The sequence below is a fragment of the Macrobrachium rosenbergii genome, chromosome 2, assembly GCF_040412425.1.
Source record: "Macrobrachium rosenbergii isolate ZJJX-2024 chromosome 2, ASM4041242v1, whole genome shotgun sequence".
In the NCBI taxonomy this organism is placed as follows: Eukaryota; Metazoa; Arthropoda; class Malacostraca; order Decapoda; family Palaemonidae; genus Macrobrachium; species Macrobrachium rosenbergii.
Genome location: NC_089742.1, coordinates 52911771 through 52934270, shown reverse-complemented (window position 1 = coordinate 52934270; position 22500 = coordinate 52911771). Strand labels below are relative to the sequence as shown.

General features: G+C 36.7%; 1 protein-coding gene and 1 long non-coding RNA gene across 4 annotated transcripts in view; one reads left to right on the top strand and one right to left on the bottom strand.

Moving 5' to 3' along the window:
* LOC136846901 (uncharacterized) overlaps nt 1-22500 on the bottom strand; it is a 428530-nt gene that overhangs the window by 341145 nt on the left and 64885 nt on the right. The window contains exon 2 of the long non-coding RNA XR_010855563.1: nt 8309-8457. This is a non-coding gene — a long non-coding RNA (uncharacterized lncRNA). The remainder of the gene's footprint in view (nt 1-8308; nt 8458-22500) is intronic.
* Nucleotides 1-22500, top strand: part of acj6 (abnormal chemosensory protein 6) — a 178055-nt gene that overhangs the window by 129240 nt on the left and 26315 nt on the right. The gene's annotated exons all lie outside the window — the stretch shown is intronic.

Below are 22500 nucleotides of genomic sequence, written 5' to 3'. Positions count from 1 at the left end.
ATATATATATATATATATATATATATATATATATATATATATATATATATATACATATATATATATATATAAACAAACCATATATAAATATATATGTATATGTATATATATATATATATATATACATATATATATATATATATATATATATATATATATATATATATATATATATATATAAAAATGCAATGAAGGAAAGAGAAGAATACTGGGTAAGCTTTGCCTTAATTATATTATATCTTCCATATTTTCGTGATTCAGTTATACATGTATATATATGTATATATATATATATACATATATATGTATATATTATATATATAAAATATATATATATATATATATATATATATATATATAATATAAAACTGCATTCAGTCAAAAGTGAGTTACCAAATTATGTACGCATAAAGCAGATTGCATATAGCTGCAACAGTATCATGACCGTGACGTCTCTGACAAAGTATATCACACAGTTAAGCGATCGTTATTATTATTATTATTATTATTATTATTATTATTATTATTATTATTATTATTATTGTGTTCAACCTGGGTATTCCCAAAACAACTCAAGGAATGTTAACGCATATTTTTATTATTATTATTATTATTATTATTATTATTATTATTATTATTATTATTATTATTATTATTATTATTATTATCATTACTGTGTTCAACTTTGGTATTCCCAAAACATTGATAGGAATAGAACAGTACTTGTACCAAACGAGGTCCGAAGAACACTTCGCTATGCATTCGCACGCATAACACACAAATGTAAAACCGCCTTATCATCCGTTCGAATACAAATTCCCGCCGAAGACGAACGACCCGTTGAAATGACAAGTCCCCTCGATTTTATGGGTCAGTAATCATGGCCAATTAAGATGAAATGGCGGCGCTCTGTAATTGGCCTTAATTGGCGCGAGGTCTCCCTCCGGATAAAAAGACCACCAGCGCCTTGGCCGTGCCATTACCGTCATCACTCACCGCTACTGTCATTAAACTCCTTTCATTTGCTGAATTTGCAAGCGCTCCCTGCTGGAAGAAACGCTCGCTCCGAACTGCTAACTACTAATTTCTAGTCTATTTCTGTTTTTTTTTTTTAAACCGTGGTTTTTTAAAGGTTTAATACTTTGCGGGCGTTTTATCCAGCGGGTTTAGTTAAAGAGAGCATAAATTTGACCGAATTCATCTATCTTGTCTTTGCCGTGAAACGAGAGAGAGAGAGAGAGAGAGAGAGAGAGAGAGAGAGAGAGAGAGAGAGAGAGAGAGAGAATTCAAGTAAATAGTGAAATTCCGTAGAATCTCATCTTACACGCACAGAAACTCACATATACACACTCACAGACGGCAGAGAGAGAGAGAGAGAGAGAGAGAGAGAGGTAACTCATACATACATCGACACTCCTGAGAATATCATCTTATATACACATACACATGAGAGAGAGAGAGAGAGAGAGAGAGAGGAGGGTAACTCATACATACTTCGGCATTCCTTAGAGTATCATCTTATACACACAAACTTACACACGAGAGAGAGAGAGGTAACTCAAACATACATCGACATTCCTTAGAGTATCATCTCAAACACTCTTACACACATGAGAGAGAGAGAGAGAGAGAGAGAGAGAGAGAGAGAGAGAGAGAGAGAGAGAGAGAGAGAGAAAAAGCAACTCACGCAAACAGTGACAAAATTCCTGAGAATCTCATCTTACACTAACAAAAACGCGCGCACACACACACACACACACACTAATTCCTATCTCTTTTATACGAGCGTCACTAAACTACGAGGAGGCGCAAAAATATATAAGGAGAGAGAGAGAGAAAAATAAAGACTCAGAGCGTCCACTTATACAGCGCATAAATGGATACTAACATGCAGCTAAATGTCTGAGGATTCATATCCAGCGTTTTACAGCCGCGGGTATAAACACGCTAAAAAAAAAAAAAAAAAAATCATAAAAAAAAGAAAAAATCATCAAAAAAAGAAAGAAATAAAAGTCATGAAGTCATTACAGAATTTCCCCATTCCTTTCTTACAAAAGGCTACTAGAAGCTTCCAAGGCATTTAATTTAACGGTGATGCCTTTTCCAGCAGATATTCATTTTTGTTACACATGTTTTCTTTATTCTGTGTTTGATAGCTAATGGCCATTTTGTAAGGGCGTTTGTTTTTTCAACTGGAGGCATAAGCCATATTCTGCTACAGTGGCTAAATACTATGAACATGGCACGATTTCCATCGTAGTTCTATTTCACTACAAATGCAATCTCCTCTCTCTCTCTCTCTCTCTCTCTCTCTCTCTCTCTCTCTCTCAGTACGCCTCAAATTATCAAATTAATCCACACACACACTTCCCCCTCATTCACGGACAGCCACGGTGCGACACGCCATTGCCAATAACCAATTTACCTAATGTTTTCGCCTAAGCCCTGTGTAACGTTCATAATTTTCCTAAGGATTATCAGTCTCTAAGGACGGACAATAATCCAATAATAACCTAAATGCGTGAGAAGCACGTGTCGGCCCTTCATGCACGGAAGCACCTCTAACTTATCCATTGTTTGCCCGAAGATTTATATGCGAGCGCTGATCTGCGAGAACTCATTTCTTTATATTCTCGCAGCGACTGCCAAGTCCATAATTAGCGTTTATCGATAATCTAGCGTTCTCACTCTTAATCAACTCGCATGTTTATTGGCTTCATTTAATATGACCGAATTCCTTCGGGCTCGCAGTTGGACGAGTTCGTCCAACTTGAAGCTTCAGGAGCTAAGACCGCTTTATTTTAGGCCTAATCGTCCTACTTTTGTTTTTTCTTTGAATGTAACATTAGGTCTCGGGAAGAAGGCTGTTCTCTCATTTCGGTCTGGTGATTACAAAATTTGTGTTTTTATGCGCTTCCCTAAAGAACTTGAATACAGTTTTATTTGAGAGTCCTTTAAGATCTGATTTAAGAATTTCAAGCTGTCATACGAAGACCTGTGGCACTTTTAACCACTCAGCGTTTATGAAGTGAAAAGAGGGAGTTGGAGTGGCTGAACAGCAAGATAGATAGACCCAGAAAATAAACGAAATGAAGTACAAGGAGCTAAAGGCAGAACTGGGAGAAAAACCACACTGTTCCACTAAGAGAAGTTGGACAGCAACAGTGAAGAAAGGAAATAGAGGTACAATAAAACGCTAAAAAGCGGGTGCAACTACGGACCGAGGGGACGATGCAAACGCCCTTCAGTAACGCCTACAGTGCACCACGTGAGATGTAATAACGGCACTACGCCCCTACTGGGAACTCCTTTAACGGGTCTATGGTACAAGAACCTATCCTCTGGATTTTGTTCGTGGCTTTGGTCAAAGGTCTTTTATCGGGAATTTAAATTAGTGTTACCCCTGAAGAGGCCATCCAAATTTTGACTACAGCATTAAAGGAATAATAATAATAATAATAATAATAATAATAATAATAATAATAATAATAATAATAATATCCTTTAATTCAGTTCAGAGCCATATACCTAGAATATACAAATATAATACACAATGATAACAGGATACATACAACAAGATATATATATATATATATATATATATATATATATATATATATATATATATATATATATATATATATATATTATATATATATATATATATATATATATATATATATATATATATATATATATATATATATATATATATAAATAAACATAATACGGTAATCGACATTATCCACACAGCTGCTGAAGTAGAAAAAATAGAATTAATAGTAATGGTAATGACATTCATTACATGGAGAATAATAATAAAAAAAATATTAAAACTGATAACAATTTAATAATACAGAATGCAGACGATTAATTTCCAGCTAAGGAACTTAGGTGGTTACAGAAGTCAGGTCCAGAAGGCTAAATACGAAAACTGAAAATTGCAAAACTCTACAATGATATTATTCACAGTAACAATAACAAGTAACTAAAAATTAGGTATATAGAGTAACAGAACTACATTATTGCTTGTTCAAGATTCTTATGAAAAATGCAAGCCCGCAATGCTCGGCCTGTTTCCTCGTGAGGGAAGCCATTGAGTACGAGCGTCCTACTTTTTTTGGGGGAGTTCCAACGTTCCTCCATTGTTAATTCACATGTGTTACTTCTCTAGTCTCTTTATGCAAGTGGGCATGTCCTTTAGATGAAGTAGATTAATCAATAATAAAAAAAGTAAATAGTCTGAGATAATCTCAAGATTCCACGAGTGTATAAAAAATTATACTTTTATCGACGCCGCCTGAAAGTAAGCATGAAACTGTACAGCACCTAAGCGTTATCATCAAGTACTGGACACTCATCAATAAATAACCCTAGGACGGTTAAATGAAGGACTAAAACATCCTTCGGCCACTAGTGAAGGTACAAAGGACTATAAGATTTAAGCCAAGGGCCAAGCGCTGGGACCTATGAGGTCTTTCAGCGCCGAGAGGAAAATTGAGAGTAAAGGAAGTTTGAAACGTGTAACAGGAGGAAAACTTCGCAGTTGAACTACGAAAAAATTGTGAGGAGAGGGTGGAAAGTACGATGGAAGGAAGAGAATATGAACGGAGGTACAGCAAAAGGAATGAAAGAAGTTGCAGCTAGGGGTTAAAGGGACGCTGCAAAGAACCTTAAGTAACACCTTCAGTGCCACTACCCCCCTATGAGGCTAGTGAAGGACAAAGTCACCCCCCCCCAGTGATGAGTGATGGACAAAGGGAAGGCCGGAAGCCGAAAGAAAGAAGCCCCGCCATCATCATCACACCTGGAGAAACCTCCTTCCTCCTTTCTGGAACATTTCAAGGAGTCCTTCCTGTTCTTCCTGCGTGATGACGTCACAATCGATGTGGAACAAGCAATGGAGATACCACTGGTAGGAGAATCGACAGTCTATTTATTCTAATATTCTTTAAAAACCAGATCACTTTGCCGAGAAATCAATGCTGAATGCAGTAATAAAATATATTATTTACTGGGCTCCTTGACGTGAAATCAAAAATGTATCAGCGCGGTGATGGCTGCAGAGGAAGGCACCGTCCAGGTAGAAAAACAACGCCTGTCGATGAATATTGGAAGAATTAAACGGCGTTGCAACACAGTTTTGTTCCGTGTAGTAGAAATACATCTCTGAATACACACACACACACAAACACACGCACAACTGTGTTTCGGTCGTCATGTAGAGCCAGGGTGTTTTTGTGAGAACGCGTGAATAATCGCTTTGTAAAATCACATGAAAATTGTATGGGTAAATCAATTTAAATCTGCCATTATTTGACGTTATTTTTTGGAAAAGAAAGTTCTACGTTCCCTTCAATACATGCAACATTTACTGGGAAAATAGGTTCTAAGCATCACAGGCTCAGAAAATCCTGCATCGCGTCTCAATGCTTTGATATGCACGATGAAATACGTCAGTATAAGGTTGGTGTTACAGTGAATCTATATTACAAACGATTTATTTGTAACCAAACTAAAGCATCTGTTACTTCAGTGCAATGGAAGGGTTCTTTATCTTTCCAGTAGCAAAGAATCTGATTACTTTTGCATGCTAGGACCTGGATTAATACAGGTGAAGAACGAAGCCAAGATATAACAAAGTTCTTAGAAAATGGGCTATGAACAAAAGCCGTCTCAAGAACTTAAAAAAAATGCCTGAATTTCGAGGTTTTCAAGAAAAAAAAAATCAGGACATATGTATCCGAAATAGTTAAAATCTAGAATAAAAATACTCAATCAAATAAAAATTCAATATTTAACTGGCCAATTAAAATTCGGATGTCTGATAGAGCAAGTAAATGCAGATCGTAGGAACTAAAAAAAATTAAACCTGAAGATAAATTGATTGATAGATCGTCATGTTCACTTCACGTGAGAACTCGCAGTGAAAAATGCGATTGAACAGATGACTGACTGACTGACTGAGGAGAGAGAGAGAGAGAGAGAGAGAGAGAGAGAGAGAGAGAGAGAGAGAGAGAGAGAGGAATGTAAATGTCCCTTCATTGCAGACAATGATTTTTTTTTCTCTGTATTCTTTAGCGTGTTCAGCGCAACCGCAAAAAAAAAAAAGGACTCGACCAAGAAGGAGAAAAGACCAACCAACAAAGACCAGGAGGTAATAAGTTGGCAGTGGGCAAACAATCGCCCTTCGATCGTTAGCATTGGCCAAACAGTTTCGGGGAGGAGGTAATGACGATCAGGTGATGTATATTGTTTGTGTTACGACACTATTACCCAACGCATGAAGAGGGTCGGTCAGTTCGGGCGTGCTAGAGAGGCGCTAGGCAAAGCGCACGACGACGCCAGAGAGACGTGGCCGATGAATAATGATAATACCTCCCATGGCAATTCGCTTTCTTGACGCCTTCGCCTGTATTGACGACAAACAATGGAGCTGAGGCGCGCAGAAACATTTTTTTGTTTTTGTTTTTTTGTTTTTTAGGGAAAAGTGGGTGGGGGAGGGCTTCAATATGGAGTATATTTGTCATATCATATGAGATTTAGGAAGAACTAAAACCGTTTTGGGCCAAAGGCACAATTATAAAAATTCAACTATGTACAATATATATTATATAAATATATATATGTATATGCATATATATATATATATACATTATATATATATATATATATATATATATATATATATATATATATATATATATATATATATATTACATATATATACATATCTTTAGCACTGACATACCAATATACAATCTGACGCACATATACGTAAACAACAGCTTATTTTACAAAAGATATAAATTTTACAGAATGCGTCCGATTTACAGGTAATTTTGCAAACTCAACCGTGGTCGGTTGCGTTACGTGCCATGACATTTGCCAAACATGCACTGATAAATATTTACCGGCACTTCTAATTAATTTCCAACTGACAACTTTTTCACCAACACATACGGCGAAAGAAAACTAACATTCGTGACATTTCTTTTTTTATGTGAGCTCAGGAATACTTAAATAAAAATACCATAACATAAACTGTCAAGATCTGCAGTAGTCCAAATGGGAGGATGTCATATCATTCAGGAAACATCTTGGGATTAAAAAATACTTCTTTCCGAATAATAATAATAATAATAATAATAATAATAATAATAATAATAATAATAATAATAAATGTATATATAATATATATATTTATATATACATATATATATGTACAGTAATATATATATATATATATATATATATATATATATATATATATATATATATATATATATAAATGTACACATATATATATATATATATATATATATATATATATATATATATATATATATATATATATATATAACTTAGATTGATTGATTGATTGATAGATAGACAGATAGATAGATAGGCGGATAGACCAACGGATAGAGAACGAGCTACCCGTAACTAATAAACTTCATGAAAAATAACTCCTCTATTTTCTCAAGAAAAAATTTTTCTTAAAATTATTTTTACATGCCAAATAACTCTGTCCATGTCTAACACAGTAACTATTCTAAAATAATAATAATAATAATATAATAATAATAATAATAATAATAATAATAATAATAATAATAATAATAATAATAATAGACGATTTTAACTCGTGTTTAAAAGAAATTTGGTCGACAAGTCAAAACAATGGAAGCGGAAAATATACGGAAATCTTTGAATTTGTAGATATTTGTAGAAAAACGCACTTTTAATCAGACAACAGTAAAATCCGTAGAAATAAGAGAGAGAGAGCACATTAATAAGACTTAGAAATACATCGATGTAAAAAATTTACATTTCTAATCTTAGTTTCACTTTATTTTAAGCATTATAGGAAACTTGATTATGAAAATCTGCATAGCAGTGTTTCACACTTCGGGAGGCTGCTTTAAGCTTATGATATAAATAATAATAATAATAATAATAATAATAATAATAATAATAATAATAATAATAATAATAATAATAATAATAATCAGGAAGAACGAAGAATATATTAATGCAAACCACAAAAATATTTTTGTATTCACGCTCCCAACACAAATAAACGAAAGCATTTTCGACGAAACAAAGAACAATAAATACCGCAGAAAAAGAGAAAAAGAAAACTCGAAAATAAAAGAAAAAGTAAAGCGCATAACGCTGCAGCCATTGTTAATAAATCTTTTGTTCTTGAAGATTCGGGAACGGGAATCCACTGCTAGAAATGTCCCGGAGTAAATAATGTAATTTCATAGAAGGTAAACAAACATTACAGCATAAAGGGACTTACTTGCCTCTGTACTTTTTCCGGAAAGGGAGAATTGCCACGGTTGATACAGCAGTAGGTGGATACAGAAAAAATAATACAGAAAGGAATAAATGTCCGTCCCTCGAGTAATGGAAATGGCTTACAAAAAATCAAGTTGCGACAGACGTGATCTGGAAAAGGTAAATTAGTTATGTTACAAAGGAGAAGTTTTTAAGAGTTGCTCTGTAAAATTTCTTTGCTATCCAATGAAATGTATCAACAAACAAGAGCTTTGTGTTTCTTTATTATGCCACAAAAGCAAGAACTGTAAAACGCATAAATAAATACATACATACATACCTGAGTAATAAATAAATAATTGAATTAAGAACGTAAATAAAACTTACGTTCTTATTCAGGATAAATAACAGCTACGGCACAGATGGAAGCCCTTGAAATATAATAACAAACCAAAGAAGTGTGACAAAGGCAGGGCACATAGACAAACACAGAGAGAGAGAGAGAGAGAGAGAGAGAGAGAGAGAGAGAGAGAGAGAGAGAGAGAGGTATAAGGACAAGGCAAGACTCCCCTTCCCTTCCCCCCAACTCCTTTCCTATCTTCTTAAGAACCCCCTGCCCCCCCCCCCTTTCTTCGCGTGTGTAGGGGTGTATGTTAAGTCTATTTACATTATTCGAGGTCTCAACTGTGTTACTGGAAACGCCACACACACACACACACACACACACACACACACACGCTATCCATACCACCGCTCTCTCTCTCTCTCTCTCTCTCTCTCTTATGCTCTGGTCACTCCACCAACTGGCATTGCCTCTGTGTTATTGGATTTTATACACTATTATGATTATTACGAGTAGAAGCCCCACCCCCACCCTGTTAGGGGTGGGGACAGGTAGGGGGAAGGGGTTAACTGGGAGCGGGTTATGTGTGCTGGGGAACCCTGTGCAAATACTATTCCCTCGGTATCGATAAAATACATAACCGAAGTCCATTTCTTTTTCAACCCCTCCCTCCCCTCTGACCATCCCCACCCACTCCTTCCCTCCCCCCCACCACACACCCCCTTCCCCACCCTTCCTTTTTTTTTTTTTTTCCTGACGTTTAATCTCGAGGCATCACAGAGCACAGAGGTGATTACGTCGTCCCAGAAATTGAAATTCGATTTTCGTTTTCATCGTAAGCCATGATTCACCCGTTGCTCTCTTATTTATCCTTTTCTCTCTTTTCTTTCTTTCTTTTTTTTTTTTTTTTTTTTTGGATTCGATGTCTTGACAAATCTCGCGTGAGGTTGGTGGCAAATTCCATCTGGGAGAACGAGCGTTATGGCCGAAATGTTATAGGAGGTTATTGCACAGCGTCATTGTACAGATGTACAGTTGTGCCATGAGCAATCAAGAATAATAAAGGAGCTTGGAGTGGCAATACTAATTAACAATAAACAACTTTTAGGACTAGGACCGTAAAAAAGCGCAGTATGCTTTAAAATATTCAGTAATTACGGAACTATGCAGATGGATCAACATTCTTATTAATATTGCACGATAATAACATTAAATTATTTTTAGTATTTCATTCACGTACATTTGCTGAATAGATAACCTGTAATGGCCGCATATGTAACTTATTTCAGGGTACAGTAGTGTGTTAGAAGGAAGGAAAAAAGATATGATAAGGAATGAGTTTTGTGGGTTGAAAAAATATAAATGTGTTTTAAGAAACATAAAAATTAAAATACCCTACTGTCATCTTTGTAAACTATGCACATACATACACATACGTGCCTACACACACACACACACACACACACACACACACACATATATATATATATATATATATATATATATATATATATATATATATATATATATATATATATAAATAACTTCATGAATATATCATACATTATGTGCAAATTTAAATACTTTTTCTGCATTTAACATCCGCCCGTTAACACTGATCCTTTAACAGAACACAAGCGATTTCAATAACTTAATTGTGAGTGTTTTTTAAAAACACTCAAATGGCGTAACCGACTATGATATTACTTTTACAGACATAAAAAATCTTAGGCTATTAGTGTGAGCAATTATTTCGGAAACAATAATGATAATAAGACAGAGAGAGAGAGAGAGAGAGAGAGAGAGAGAGAGAGAGAGAGAGAGAGAGAGAGAGAGAGAGAGTTAAGACTGAATGGCAATTGTATCACTTTCAAGAGACTGGAAATTATCTGTCTGAAGCGGAAAGTAAAAGACAAGGAATGCCAACTGTGAGCCCGTGCCATATCTCATTAACACAAGTCTCTAAATTAATGTATCACTCAATAACGTACTGTTTATTCTTAGGAGAAGGCTATCCAGGTATGATCCTCCTCTATACCCCAGCAATACAGCTTACGTCATCTAAGCTATTGTATCGGTTCAAAATATATTTCATTTGGTTCTGTACAATAAAGCTCACTTCATCCAAGCTAATGTCTGAGTTCAAAAAGCATTTCATTTGGTTCAGTACGTAATCACAAAGCAACTCGGTAAATCGTAAGTTTCCAGGATTTCTCTGTCAGTCCGTTTTTGCTTGAATTACCCGAACGGGGCTTCTTCTTTGTGCATGAGGCTAAAAACAGCACTATATCAGAGAATGATGAAACAAAACCCCTAATTACGTCAGGCGATACCTTTCGAAAACACCTCTCCCCACCTATCCATCCCCTGGTCATTCCCCCGTGTCCTGGAAATCCCCCACCCCCTGGTCATCCCATCACCCCTGGTCAACCCCCCCACCCCTGGTCATCCCACCACCCCCTGGTCATTCCCCACGCCCTAGAAATCCCCCAACCCCCTGGTCATCCCACCACCCCCGAGGTCGTAAATCAGCCCACGTTACAGTAATATCAAAAGCGCTGACCACTTGAAGGAACTGCGACTCGGCCACTTAAACGCCTCCTGTCCACGACCCTTCCTTCCCCTCATTTCACCCCCGAAGGACGACCCTCTTCTCGTGACCCCAGGCGTGGCCGCCTGCCTGCCTGCCGCTTCTCCGCCCCAAGGACTCCCCGCTGCAGCAGCGGCAGCAGCAGGCGAAAGAGTTTCGCGTGACACCGCCCACTTGGTAGTGAAAAGCCCCAATAGGTAATAAACTCGCGTAATGAGTGTGTGTTGTGTATTAACACGTGGCGTATTTACACCGTGGCGTTCAGCGTTTCGAGTCACGCACGCGACGGCGAAGGAAACGTGACATAAGGCCTGTAATTACAGATCTGGTAGGCAGGTAGGCAGGCAGGAGGGCAGGTAAGCAAGCAAAGACACACAGAGAGAGAGAGAGAGAGACAATACCTTGAACAAAGAAAGGGATAAAAAAGACATTTGGCTGATTAGAATTGAGGTTAGTATTAAGTATAGAGTTTTTGTCAAAAATTCCGTTTGGTTTCGCATAAAACCAAGACATTTATGACATGGAAGAATACAAAATTAATAGTTGTTACACTGGAGAGAGAGAGAGAGGAGAGAGAGAGAGAGAGAGAGAGAGAGAGAGAGAGAGAGAGAGAGAGAGAGAGCACGCAGGTGGACAGAGGATATACTGAGAATACCTTAATGATGATGATGATGATAACTATAAGGAAACGGCGCAATTATTTCTCAGCTATAAAATGTGTAAGAAACTTTAGAAAAACTACTGATACATGGAAAATCCTTCTCTCTCTCTCTCTCTCTCTCCCAAATACACAAACACTCATACAGAAATAATAAGCCCAGAATGGAATACTTATAATAATCTTTTACCATTTGGGAAAACAAATGAGGACCACAATTACGTCATTTTTTTACTTTTATCTAATTCCTACTTATAAATGGAAAAAAAAGGAGACAAATCTAACAATATCAACCGCATTCAACAATTAAGTGACAACAAAACGTTACTGAATTATAAAATATAACTTCAAGATAATAACGTTTCTGTTATATGAAAACTAACAGAAAGAAATTATACAGTAATTCGATATAACAAATGCGACGATAGTTAGGTGAAAGTTAATTTCATATACGAGCCTGAATTGAGAGAGGGAGGGGGGGAGAGTGAGGGGGGGGAAGGTTGTTAGGGAGTTTGTTGTATTTGTAGATGGAGGAGGAGGAGGAGGAGAGAGGGAGGAGTAGGAGAGAGTGTTGAAAAGATGCACGTGGAAGAGAGGTGGGGGGAGGAAGGAAAGGGGTGCTATACCCCCGTCCCCATGAAAGTGTGATAATTGTTTGTGGTCCTGTGGTTAATTATACAGTAGATTAACTTTATTTAATTCCGTAATGAGGTTGTCGTCGGCTGACAATCGTCCCGTAATGGTTACCCGCAGAACAAAATTTATTTTCTTATTTTATATTTTTTTGCTTGTCATCATGATCATCATCATCATTATAATCATAATCATAATCATTGTGTCCAAAGCTGTGCGTGTAAAGAGTTTTATTTATTATTTTTTTATTATTAAGAATTATTACGGTAATGGTACAGGTACGTCCTTTAACCTCTCTCTCTCTCTCTCTCCTCCTTTGAATTAGTTTCATTTGCAAAAAGAATGCGAGCCTTTATCACTTTATACTTACCATTTTATTCCAAAGATTTAAAATTCATTATATATATGTATATATATACACGTGTGTATACAGTATACATATTCATACATATACATACATACATACATACATATATATATATACATATATATATATATATATATATATATATATATATATATATATATATATATATATATATATAGAGTATATATATATATATATATATATATATATATATATATATATATATATATCCGAAATAGATCCCACAGGAAGAAATATCTTTAATCCCGTTTCCTAGATAAAAAAAAATATCAACGTACTCCTGTTGAATTAAGCAGTGAATTAAGGATAGCTGACTATGGTGGGTCGAAACCTAAGTCAAAAAGGGCATGAAGCCAGCAACCTCATCCCACGAAGACTCAGCGAGGACAGGAAATAAAACCCTGGGAAAAAAAAAATTATATGCAGAATCAATCACACGCATGAATCCATAAACAAGGTCAGTCCAAAAGCCACTTCACCGAAATAACGACTGACGACATAAAATAACGGCGGAGATAAAAAAAAAATAACGTTAGTCTTACGGCATAAAGGCGATAGAGGTGATAATGCCAATGAAGATAATGACGGGAAAGATGATGGAGGTGGCATGTCCAGGTCGGTATTTCGTGACTCCGCGTCCGTCACTTTTATGTGGAGTAGTCTCTCACTCTCTCTCTCTCTCTCTCTCTCTCTCTCTCTCTCCATGTGCGTGTGTCTGTGTGTATAAGATGGGATTCTAAGGAGTTTCTGTGTTTGCTTTCGTTGCCTTCCTTTCTTTCTTCCTTTCTCTCTCTCTCTCTCTCTTATGCATGTACGTGCAAGATGAGATTCTAAGAAGGTACACGGTTTGCTTGAGTTGGTTACCTCTCTCTCTCTCTCTCTCTCTCTCTCTCTCTCTCTCGTATGCATATGCGTGTTAGATGAGATTCTAAGAAATTTCACTGTTTGCTTGACTTGCTTATCTCTCTCTCTCTCTCTCTCTCTCTCTCTCTCTCTCTCTCTCTCTCTCATGGACAATACCTTATCTCTAACCCTATTGCCACACAGGGAGACTTCCCTACCTAGTGTCTTGAAATGCGCAGGTTAAAGACATGTCTCGCTTTTTATTATCTTAACCGGGTGATTATTCTTTCACCTGGTTTTGTTTGTCTATTAGAAGTCTTATGCAAAATTTATGATGGGGATTTCGTCACGATTTTGTTGAGGACGATTGACTGGCCAAGGAAAAATCTATTAGAGATCGCAACAAAATTTTAATGAATGATGTCCTTTGTGAGGGTCTGAAAAACTCAAAGAAACAGATATTCGAATGTTATACTGCGTCAAAACCGATGATGATTATTAGTTTATAATATTCAACAAATCAATTGGGATCGAGTTTAATTTTAACATAAACGATCACAATATTTTTAACATACGTTTTACCTCACATTTGTTAAAGCAATGGAGAGACTTCTCTCTCTCTCTCTCTCTCTCTCTCTCTCTCTCTCTCTCTCTCTCTCTCTCTCTCATAAATAGACGTAAACATGAACAAGCATTCTAACTGTTATGACAAGAAAAACATATACTCTACACTCCAACGTTCTCAGGCAATCTACCAATTTGTGAACTCGGTAACCGGAAAAAATGCTATTACCGCAAACGCTATTATGGCTATATAAGTAAATTCATAGAAAACATAAAAACGAGCATACAAGGCCCATTACAATATACCCTGCCTTCGGTTACAAAGCGTTTCAGTAATCTGACCAGTGCAGGGTATCAAGTGTTGGGACGCAAGCGTGATACAAAGCTACTATTCGACTAGTTTTAGGGCGCGTTCAAGTGTAAGTTTTGGAAGACAGAAAACGGAAAAGAGTTGCTGACTCATGGTGTGCAGCTGCCAGCTGAACGAAACTTTTGTATCTTGCAAAAAACAAATGGCTGCTGGCGGTAATACAACATGACACGCTCACGTGTAACATACTCATCTGTGTTTTGCATATGTATAAAAACAGAAATGGTCACAGTTGTATTATGTAGTTACAGTTTGGGACGATCGCACAGATGAATACATAATGAGCCAAGGTTAATACAGTCTCTCATGCTTCTATACAAGAAAGGAAAGAACATTGATATCGATTGTTATCGACAGGTGTTAATTTGCCGGCGGGTAATCTGTATAAGAGCAGTGATATTGCTAAGAGATATTGCTATGATAAGACAGCATTGCTAACATCTCTAATAAAGGCAAATAATAGTTTCCTTTCATATTCTTATGATTTAATAAACGCAGTTACGTAACTGATGGGTAATTCATATGAAGTTAAGTATACCTTAGTTTAACCAGACCACTGAGCTGATTAACAGCTCTCCTAGGGCTGGCCCGAAGGATTAGATTTATTTCACGTGGCTAAGAACCAACTGGTTACCTAGCAACGGGACCTCCAGCTTATTGTGGAATCCGAACCACATTACGACGAGAAATGAATTTCTATCACCAGAAATAAATTCCTCTAATTCTTCATTGGCCGGTCGGGAAATCGAACGCTGGGCCAGCAGCGTGCTAGCTGAGAACTATACCCACCCCTCCAATGAGGAACTGGTAACTCATATGAATTATTGTACTAAGGCTTGGCACTTTTGCAGCTTATAGAATTGATAATCTTATACCAAGATCTTACCGTGAAATTGGAAAACACAGAAGTTAGAAGCGCTGTAAAATTTATCAGAATTTCATAAAGAAATGTATTTGGAATACTAAGAAAAAGGAAGATTATTGATACAGTTTAGTCAACAAGCGTCATACCTAATCTTACAGAGAAATTGCTAAATAACTCTGTCATGTCAGAAACACAGATCGCGAACAATATATTTTAAAGTAAAAGAAAGCCGTAACTTAATTTCCAACCGAAATAAAAACTGAACCTCAGAAGCGAAAGCAGATCCCGATATCTTTTAACAAACGGTTCAGACACTGCTATATTCGAGTAAATAAAGCGCCGCATATTATAGAGACGTCCCATTTTCAGTCTGATGAACTAATCATTTGCAGAAATGAAACGAAGTTGGGCTTTGCATTCTTGATACAAGGTGGGAAGATGTGTAGGGAACTAACTGAAGTATAAAATTTTAAAAAAATGAATAACTTGAAATCTAATTGAAAACTTCATCAGCAACAGAGACACAGGACAGAGCCTCCGTTATTTATTTTTTTTTATTGTTCAAGTTTCCTTGAACATTTTTAACAAGTGCTTATGCCACTCCGTGAGACTCAGTCAGTCATAAACTGGAATTACTTTAAAATGCTACGAATTTCATTAAGAACGAAAGACGAAAGAAATATGAAGATAATGTCTCGTGTTTTAAACGCATTCGAATAAATACACCCAAGTACTTGCCATCATCAACTCGTTAAACCCACGAGACAAATTATTTGTCAAATCGACTTTGGCGACGCGGCAATTATGTCACTAATGCAACATCAGAAGCAAGTTCAATTTATAATCATTGTTCACTGAATTTCACTGAATTTGGAACAATTAACAAGAAATTATTAGAATAGTTTTCTAGCATAAGAGGAAAGGTGGACCAAAATTCTAAACGCCTTATGCCCGCACTGGCTCTTGTGACAAAAAAAAAAAAAAAAAAAAACCGTGCTGACATATGTTGGTAATGTCCGCCTGATATAAATGACTTAAAAAATTCTCATATCATCAGCTTGTTAGTCTTTATATATCCTCAAAGATCTTTATAATTTGTAATTACTTATCAATACTGTGGAACAGCCTCCCTGATGATGATGTACAAATGGAACTTAAAAAGTTCAAGCGAAGATGCAGTGCATTATGCACTACCCTAATACTATTCTCATTGAATTTTAATAAATTTTTATTTATTTTCTAGTTTCTTTTTTCTTTTTTAATAAGTGAGTGGGATCTCTCCTTTCTGTATTTCCCATTACCTCCTCTTACTTCTTCCTAATGAACACCATAATATTCTTTGGAAGCTTGAATTTCAAGTCAATGGCCCCCGTGGTGGGCTTGTTCCACATGAATAGGGTTCATCTTCTGAATAATAATAATAATAATAATAATAATAATAATAATAATAATAATAATAATAATAATAACAATAATAATAATAATTCATTTGAAACAATACAATGAATACGCAAGGGTCAACAAGACCTGGGTATTAGTAAGAAATTATAACAGAATTTCTGGTTTCAGTCCAATACTGGCTATTCATTAGCAGTATGAGATATAGAACAAACCGCACCTAGGAGACCTTAGATGTCAATAGCAATGCGGTGACAATCTTGGACGGGGCAAATTTATGATACTCGGTATAAACCCAATCGCCCATGCAGTGTAATTCAGCATGCATGCACGCTCACACGCGCGCATGCACGCACATGCATCACAAAAAACGTATCGTCTGTACTGTCGTATCGCGTCGGGCAGACGATAATCCCAAATTACTCATGTTTGTAATTTAACCTAAATATCGCAATAATCACGTTGTTAATATTCAGACAGTAATGCACGCAATTTAACCTAAGTAACGCAATAATCACGTTATTAATACTCAGACAGTAATGCACGCAATTTAACCTAAATAACGCAATAATCACGTTATTAATATTCAGACAATAACGCACGCAATTTACGATAGCAGCGAATTAAGGGATAACGGAGCCATGTTCCCATAACTGGAGGTTATTTACAAGAAATTTCCAAAACACATCATAAAAAGGGGCCGGGGGAGGGGAGTGAAAGCCATGGCTGCGTTTAATAACGAACGAAGGGCGGCGTTGCATAATGAATGCGTGCAACGCTACGAATTTCGCAATAATAATTGGTTTTGCAACGCATCGGCGGCAAAAGCATTTTGACCTGATAAAAATGATAGCGGGAGAAGCGATCAATTACCGCCGATATTTTCCCGTAATGATGAGAATATTCGCTTGCATTATGCAATTCGGGCCGCCTGGCCTCATCTGGGCGGCAATCTATAATGGTAGCGTAAATTTGTATAAATATGCGACACTCTCTCTCTCTCTCTGGGTTCTCATTTGACGCTACAATCTTGCCCTGTCTGGCTTCATTTTATATTACGTAATAGTATTACTGACCCGTCTCAATTATCGCACGGACACATTCGCTAATTACAAACACGAAACGTGGCTGTTATAATTCTTTCCTCCGTCCGCACGGAATCACTATTGTATACTGCTTGAGGGATGAAAAAATAATGTAAGGTACACATTCAAAAGCGCGCACCTACAGACTCACTTAAGACAATGAGCCTCGGGTTAGGAAATTATTCATTCGTTCAGGCACGACTTGTAAGAGTCATTTGTAATTGCTAACACGTCCTAAAGAGAAAAATCCAATTCTTCTACTGTCATATTCTATTAATCATACAACTTTCCTTAAGTATACCTTAGTTTAACCAGACCACTGAGCTGATTAACAGCTCTCCCAGGGCTGGCCCGAAGGATTAGATTTATTTTACGTGGCTAAGAACCAATTGGTTACCTAACAACGGGACCTACAGCTTATTGTGGAATCCGAACCACGTTATAACGAGAAATGAATTTCTATCACCAGAAATAAATTTCTCTAATTCTTCATCGGCCGGTCGAAGAATCGAACGCGGGCCCAGCAGAGTGCTCGCCGAGAACGATACCAACCCGTCCAATGAGGAACTACAACTTTCCTTAATTGGTTATGGTCGACGTCTCCTTGCGGAATTTGACAGAAAGTCAGCATTGTACTCCTGTGAATCTAGTCTCCCTGTCTATGTCTCCGTCTGTCAATGGCCTCTTCCCGTCCACACGCGTCAACTCGCTCTGTCCTTCGCTTCCACCAATTCGGTTTTTGTCCTCGTTAACAAAATTAGCATAAGCTGCTAAAAGAGGATGATCTCATTCGATAGTTTATATCATTATTGGGAGGTTCGCTTTGAAATAAAAAAAAAAACAAACTACCTATTTATATAAATATTTTGACTAAAATTCTGTGACAAAAAAAAAGAAAGGAAATATTTTGTCATACACCGCAAATGCGCAAACTGACTTTTTTTTTTTTGCTGTACCAATAAATAAATGAAAAAAAAGCTCTAACAATATCTAAATTGTATTTGTTCCGATCGGGTCATTAATAGAATGAAATCCTCTGCATTAAACCCCGTGAAACGATGAAATTGTTACATTTCAAAATTCTCTATTCAGGAAAGGACTCTTTATCGATGAGGTCGGGGGTGGGGAAGAGGGAGGGGAATGGAGAGGGGGGGGCATGAGGGGGTTGGAAGGAGGAGAGGGGTGGTGATATACGTTTATTCAATGCATATTTATGTTGTTCTCGGTCATGCGTTCGGTGATGAACAATGACATTCGTATATACGACCCTTTAATACCTGTACGAAACGTCATGTGGTCTTTAACCAGTCAATCTTAAATAAAAAAAAAATAAGGCTATACAGTTACGCTATAGTCAAACAATAAATTACTGTCCAATTCAAAACTTCACAATCCTGAAAAGAAATTGTAATCATTACGATGATGATTTTGTGGTGTGTTTCCAAAATGCGCGTTCGTTGTATTTGTCAAGCAGGTGGATCAACTTGGTGGTCTTTACAATTTACATTCTAAATTGCATTACGAAAAATTGCAGGTTGCGAGCAATGAGTCTCATCACAAGACATTTGTGAGCTGTAAACGCAGCAAATCCTAGACAATATTATATTATATATATATATATATATATATATATATATATATATATATATATATATATATATATATATATATACATGTGTTTGTGTGTGAAAGTGTGTAAAGTAATACAGCACTTAATTAAATTAAATTTTGTCTGTTTCTTCGTTGAAGGCAATCTAACCTTTGGTGTAGACTTCAGAAAACTGTCTCCAGAGACCTGTGTAATTCAGTAAGTTGGCCTGTGATTCAGTCTACCAGGAGTAACCACAAAATCATAGCAAAATTTGGGGAAATTAATATAAATGAACCCCTCAGCCTATTCATAAACAATATTACCAAGTATGAGTAACTCCCGCCCACTGAAGAAAATGAAAATGTTTAAACAATTAATAAAAAAACAAAAAAACTGGCAAATAAAGGTTAGACTTTTTCATTTTTTTTTTTTGAGGCAAGAAAAACTAAAAGTCAAAGAGAAGAAACTAGAAGAACGTGGTCACATGCTTCAGTCTCCACCCTTTGTGCTGTCTTGTCTCTGTGCATCTCCCCTCACTTTACCCCTCTGTCCAACCTTTCCCCCCCTCCCCCTCTTTCTCTCTCCCTCAAGTCCTTCTCCTCCTCCTCCTCCTCCCCTACTCCCTCCCATCCTCTCCCCCCGCTCTCCCCTCCCCTTAACATTGATGGCAATCATTCCGTACGACCAAAGGTGAGGGGACCTGGAAGGGGAGGGGTTACAGAGAGGAAGTAAAGTGAGGGAAACGAGGGGAAGAAAACATAAGTGGAAGACGAAGGGAAAAGTGAGAAAAGGGAAAGGAAGGATGGAGGAAGGTTTATGATAAAAGACAGAGAGAGAGAGAGAGAGAGAGAGAGGAGCGGAAAATGAAATAAATGGGAAAAACGAGAGAAGAGGAAGGACAAGAAGAGGGGAAATCTGAAGGAAAAGGTTTAAAAAAAAAAAAAGCCTTGTTAGTAAATGTCAGGGAAAGGAAATACAAGAAGACAATGCCATTAACGAAGATAATTTGTCTGAAGACAGAGAATAAAGAAAGGTTCAACGAAGTTGAAGATCTTAAGTTTGAAAACCCAGCAAATAAGACGTCGTATAAGGAATAGTCTTAATGATTCAGGGGAAACATAAGGTAATAGTGATAATGAACTTAGCGACCGGATATTTTTACTCTGTGCTTCAAAGGTAATTTGTAATATACAGAATAGAAACAATCAAATTCATAAGTCTGTATATATCCATTGTTCAAAAGAAACCGATAACCAGTGGCCTGGAAATTGTCCTACCAAAATCCTGCTCAAAATTACAGAATAAAATGTTTAAAGTGAAGAATGTTTTATAAACTACAAAAACTGCAAGAATTTACTGACATTTAAAAGTAATTCAAATGCAACGCCCGTCAAGTGATTTGTCAAGTATTGTAAAATCATTTAATCTTCCTGTTGACAAGAAGCAACACTGGAATTCCTTCCGGGATAAAGCCCTGCCTAGTTTTATTTTCTCTGTCACATCGGCTTTCGGTTTAGAAAGAAAAAATATTCTACGAACTAAGGAGTACATCGGTACGTCGTTAAGTATACCTTAGTTTAACCAGGCCACTGAGCTGATTAGCAGCTCTCCTAGGGCTGGCCCAAAGGATTAGATTTATTTTACGTGGCTAAGAACCAATTGGTTACCTAGCAACGGGACCCGCAGCTTATTGTGGAATCCGAACCACATTATAACGAGAAATGAATTTCTATCACCAGAAATAAATTCCTCTAATTCTTCACTGGCCGGTCGGAGAATCGAGCGTGGGACCAGCGGAGTGCTAGCTGAGAACGATACGCACCCGTCCAATGAGGAACTGCAATACATCAAACGGGAAAATACTTTGTCAACAACGATATTAATACCATTATACTGCCCTAAAATGGAAAACTGCAGTATCTGCAAAATTTTCGAAATTGAGATAGGCCACCTATTGGGCTCGTGAAACGCTAATACACAAGTTACTGCAGTTTCAGAACGATTCTTCAATGCTTTCCACTAATTTTTAGGGGGTCCCATTTGCAGTATCTGCAAAATCAATAGTAAGGCAAGGGAAAACTGCAGCATCTACCATTTTTCTCAGTTTTGTATTTTTGCAGATACTGCAGTATTCCATTTTAGGGCAATATAGTACTTGCTTGTAATTTATAGCATAGCGTTTAATAAAGTTCATGAAGACTCTTTGGCTCTTGTTATGATTACTTTGCGTAGTAATCCTGAACTGAGGAGAGAAGGCAACATAAAAGGGTAAATGACGAAAAAATCCCAAGACGTATTTGAATGAGTGCACGAAAGAAGGTCTTTCATTGGGTGGTCACTTCTCACGCATGCGCTTTGTTAGAGGATCGACGCCAAGCAATTGTTTCCTGAACGAAACGCAACGCATAATGAAAACTCCAGTCAACTGTATATTCTCTAGACATCGGGGGAGAGACGCCTAAATTTTAGACGAGGACTACAAAAAAAAAAAGGAGCATTAAAATTAATATAAATAAATGAGTGTACCGAGGCGAGATTCATAGGGCGTTTGATTTTTTTTAAATGATTTTATCGGCCTTAAAGGCAATAACGACTTGCTTCAGGAGATGGTTTATAAAAATTCTATTATAACAAGTGAAATCTTCACAAACCCCAAAGGTCGCACATATCAAAGAGCGGAATAATATAAAGTAGATAATGCATCGGATGAAAACGAAATACCTAGGACAGTAATAATTATAATAATGCTAATAAATGATTGCAAGCAATGCAACCACATAAGGTTAAATTGGCGTACATACTGTCAATAATGACTATAACAACGGTAATATGATACTAATTAATGGCTACACAAGAAATACAACCATACGAAGTTATAAAGAAGTA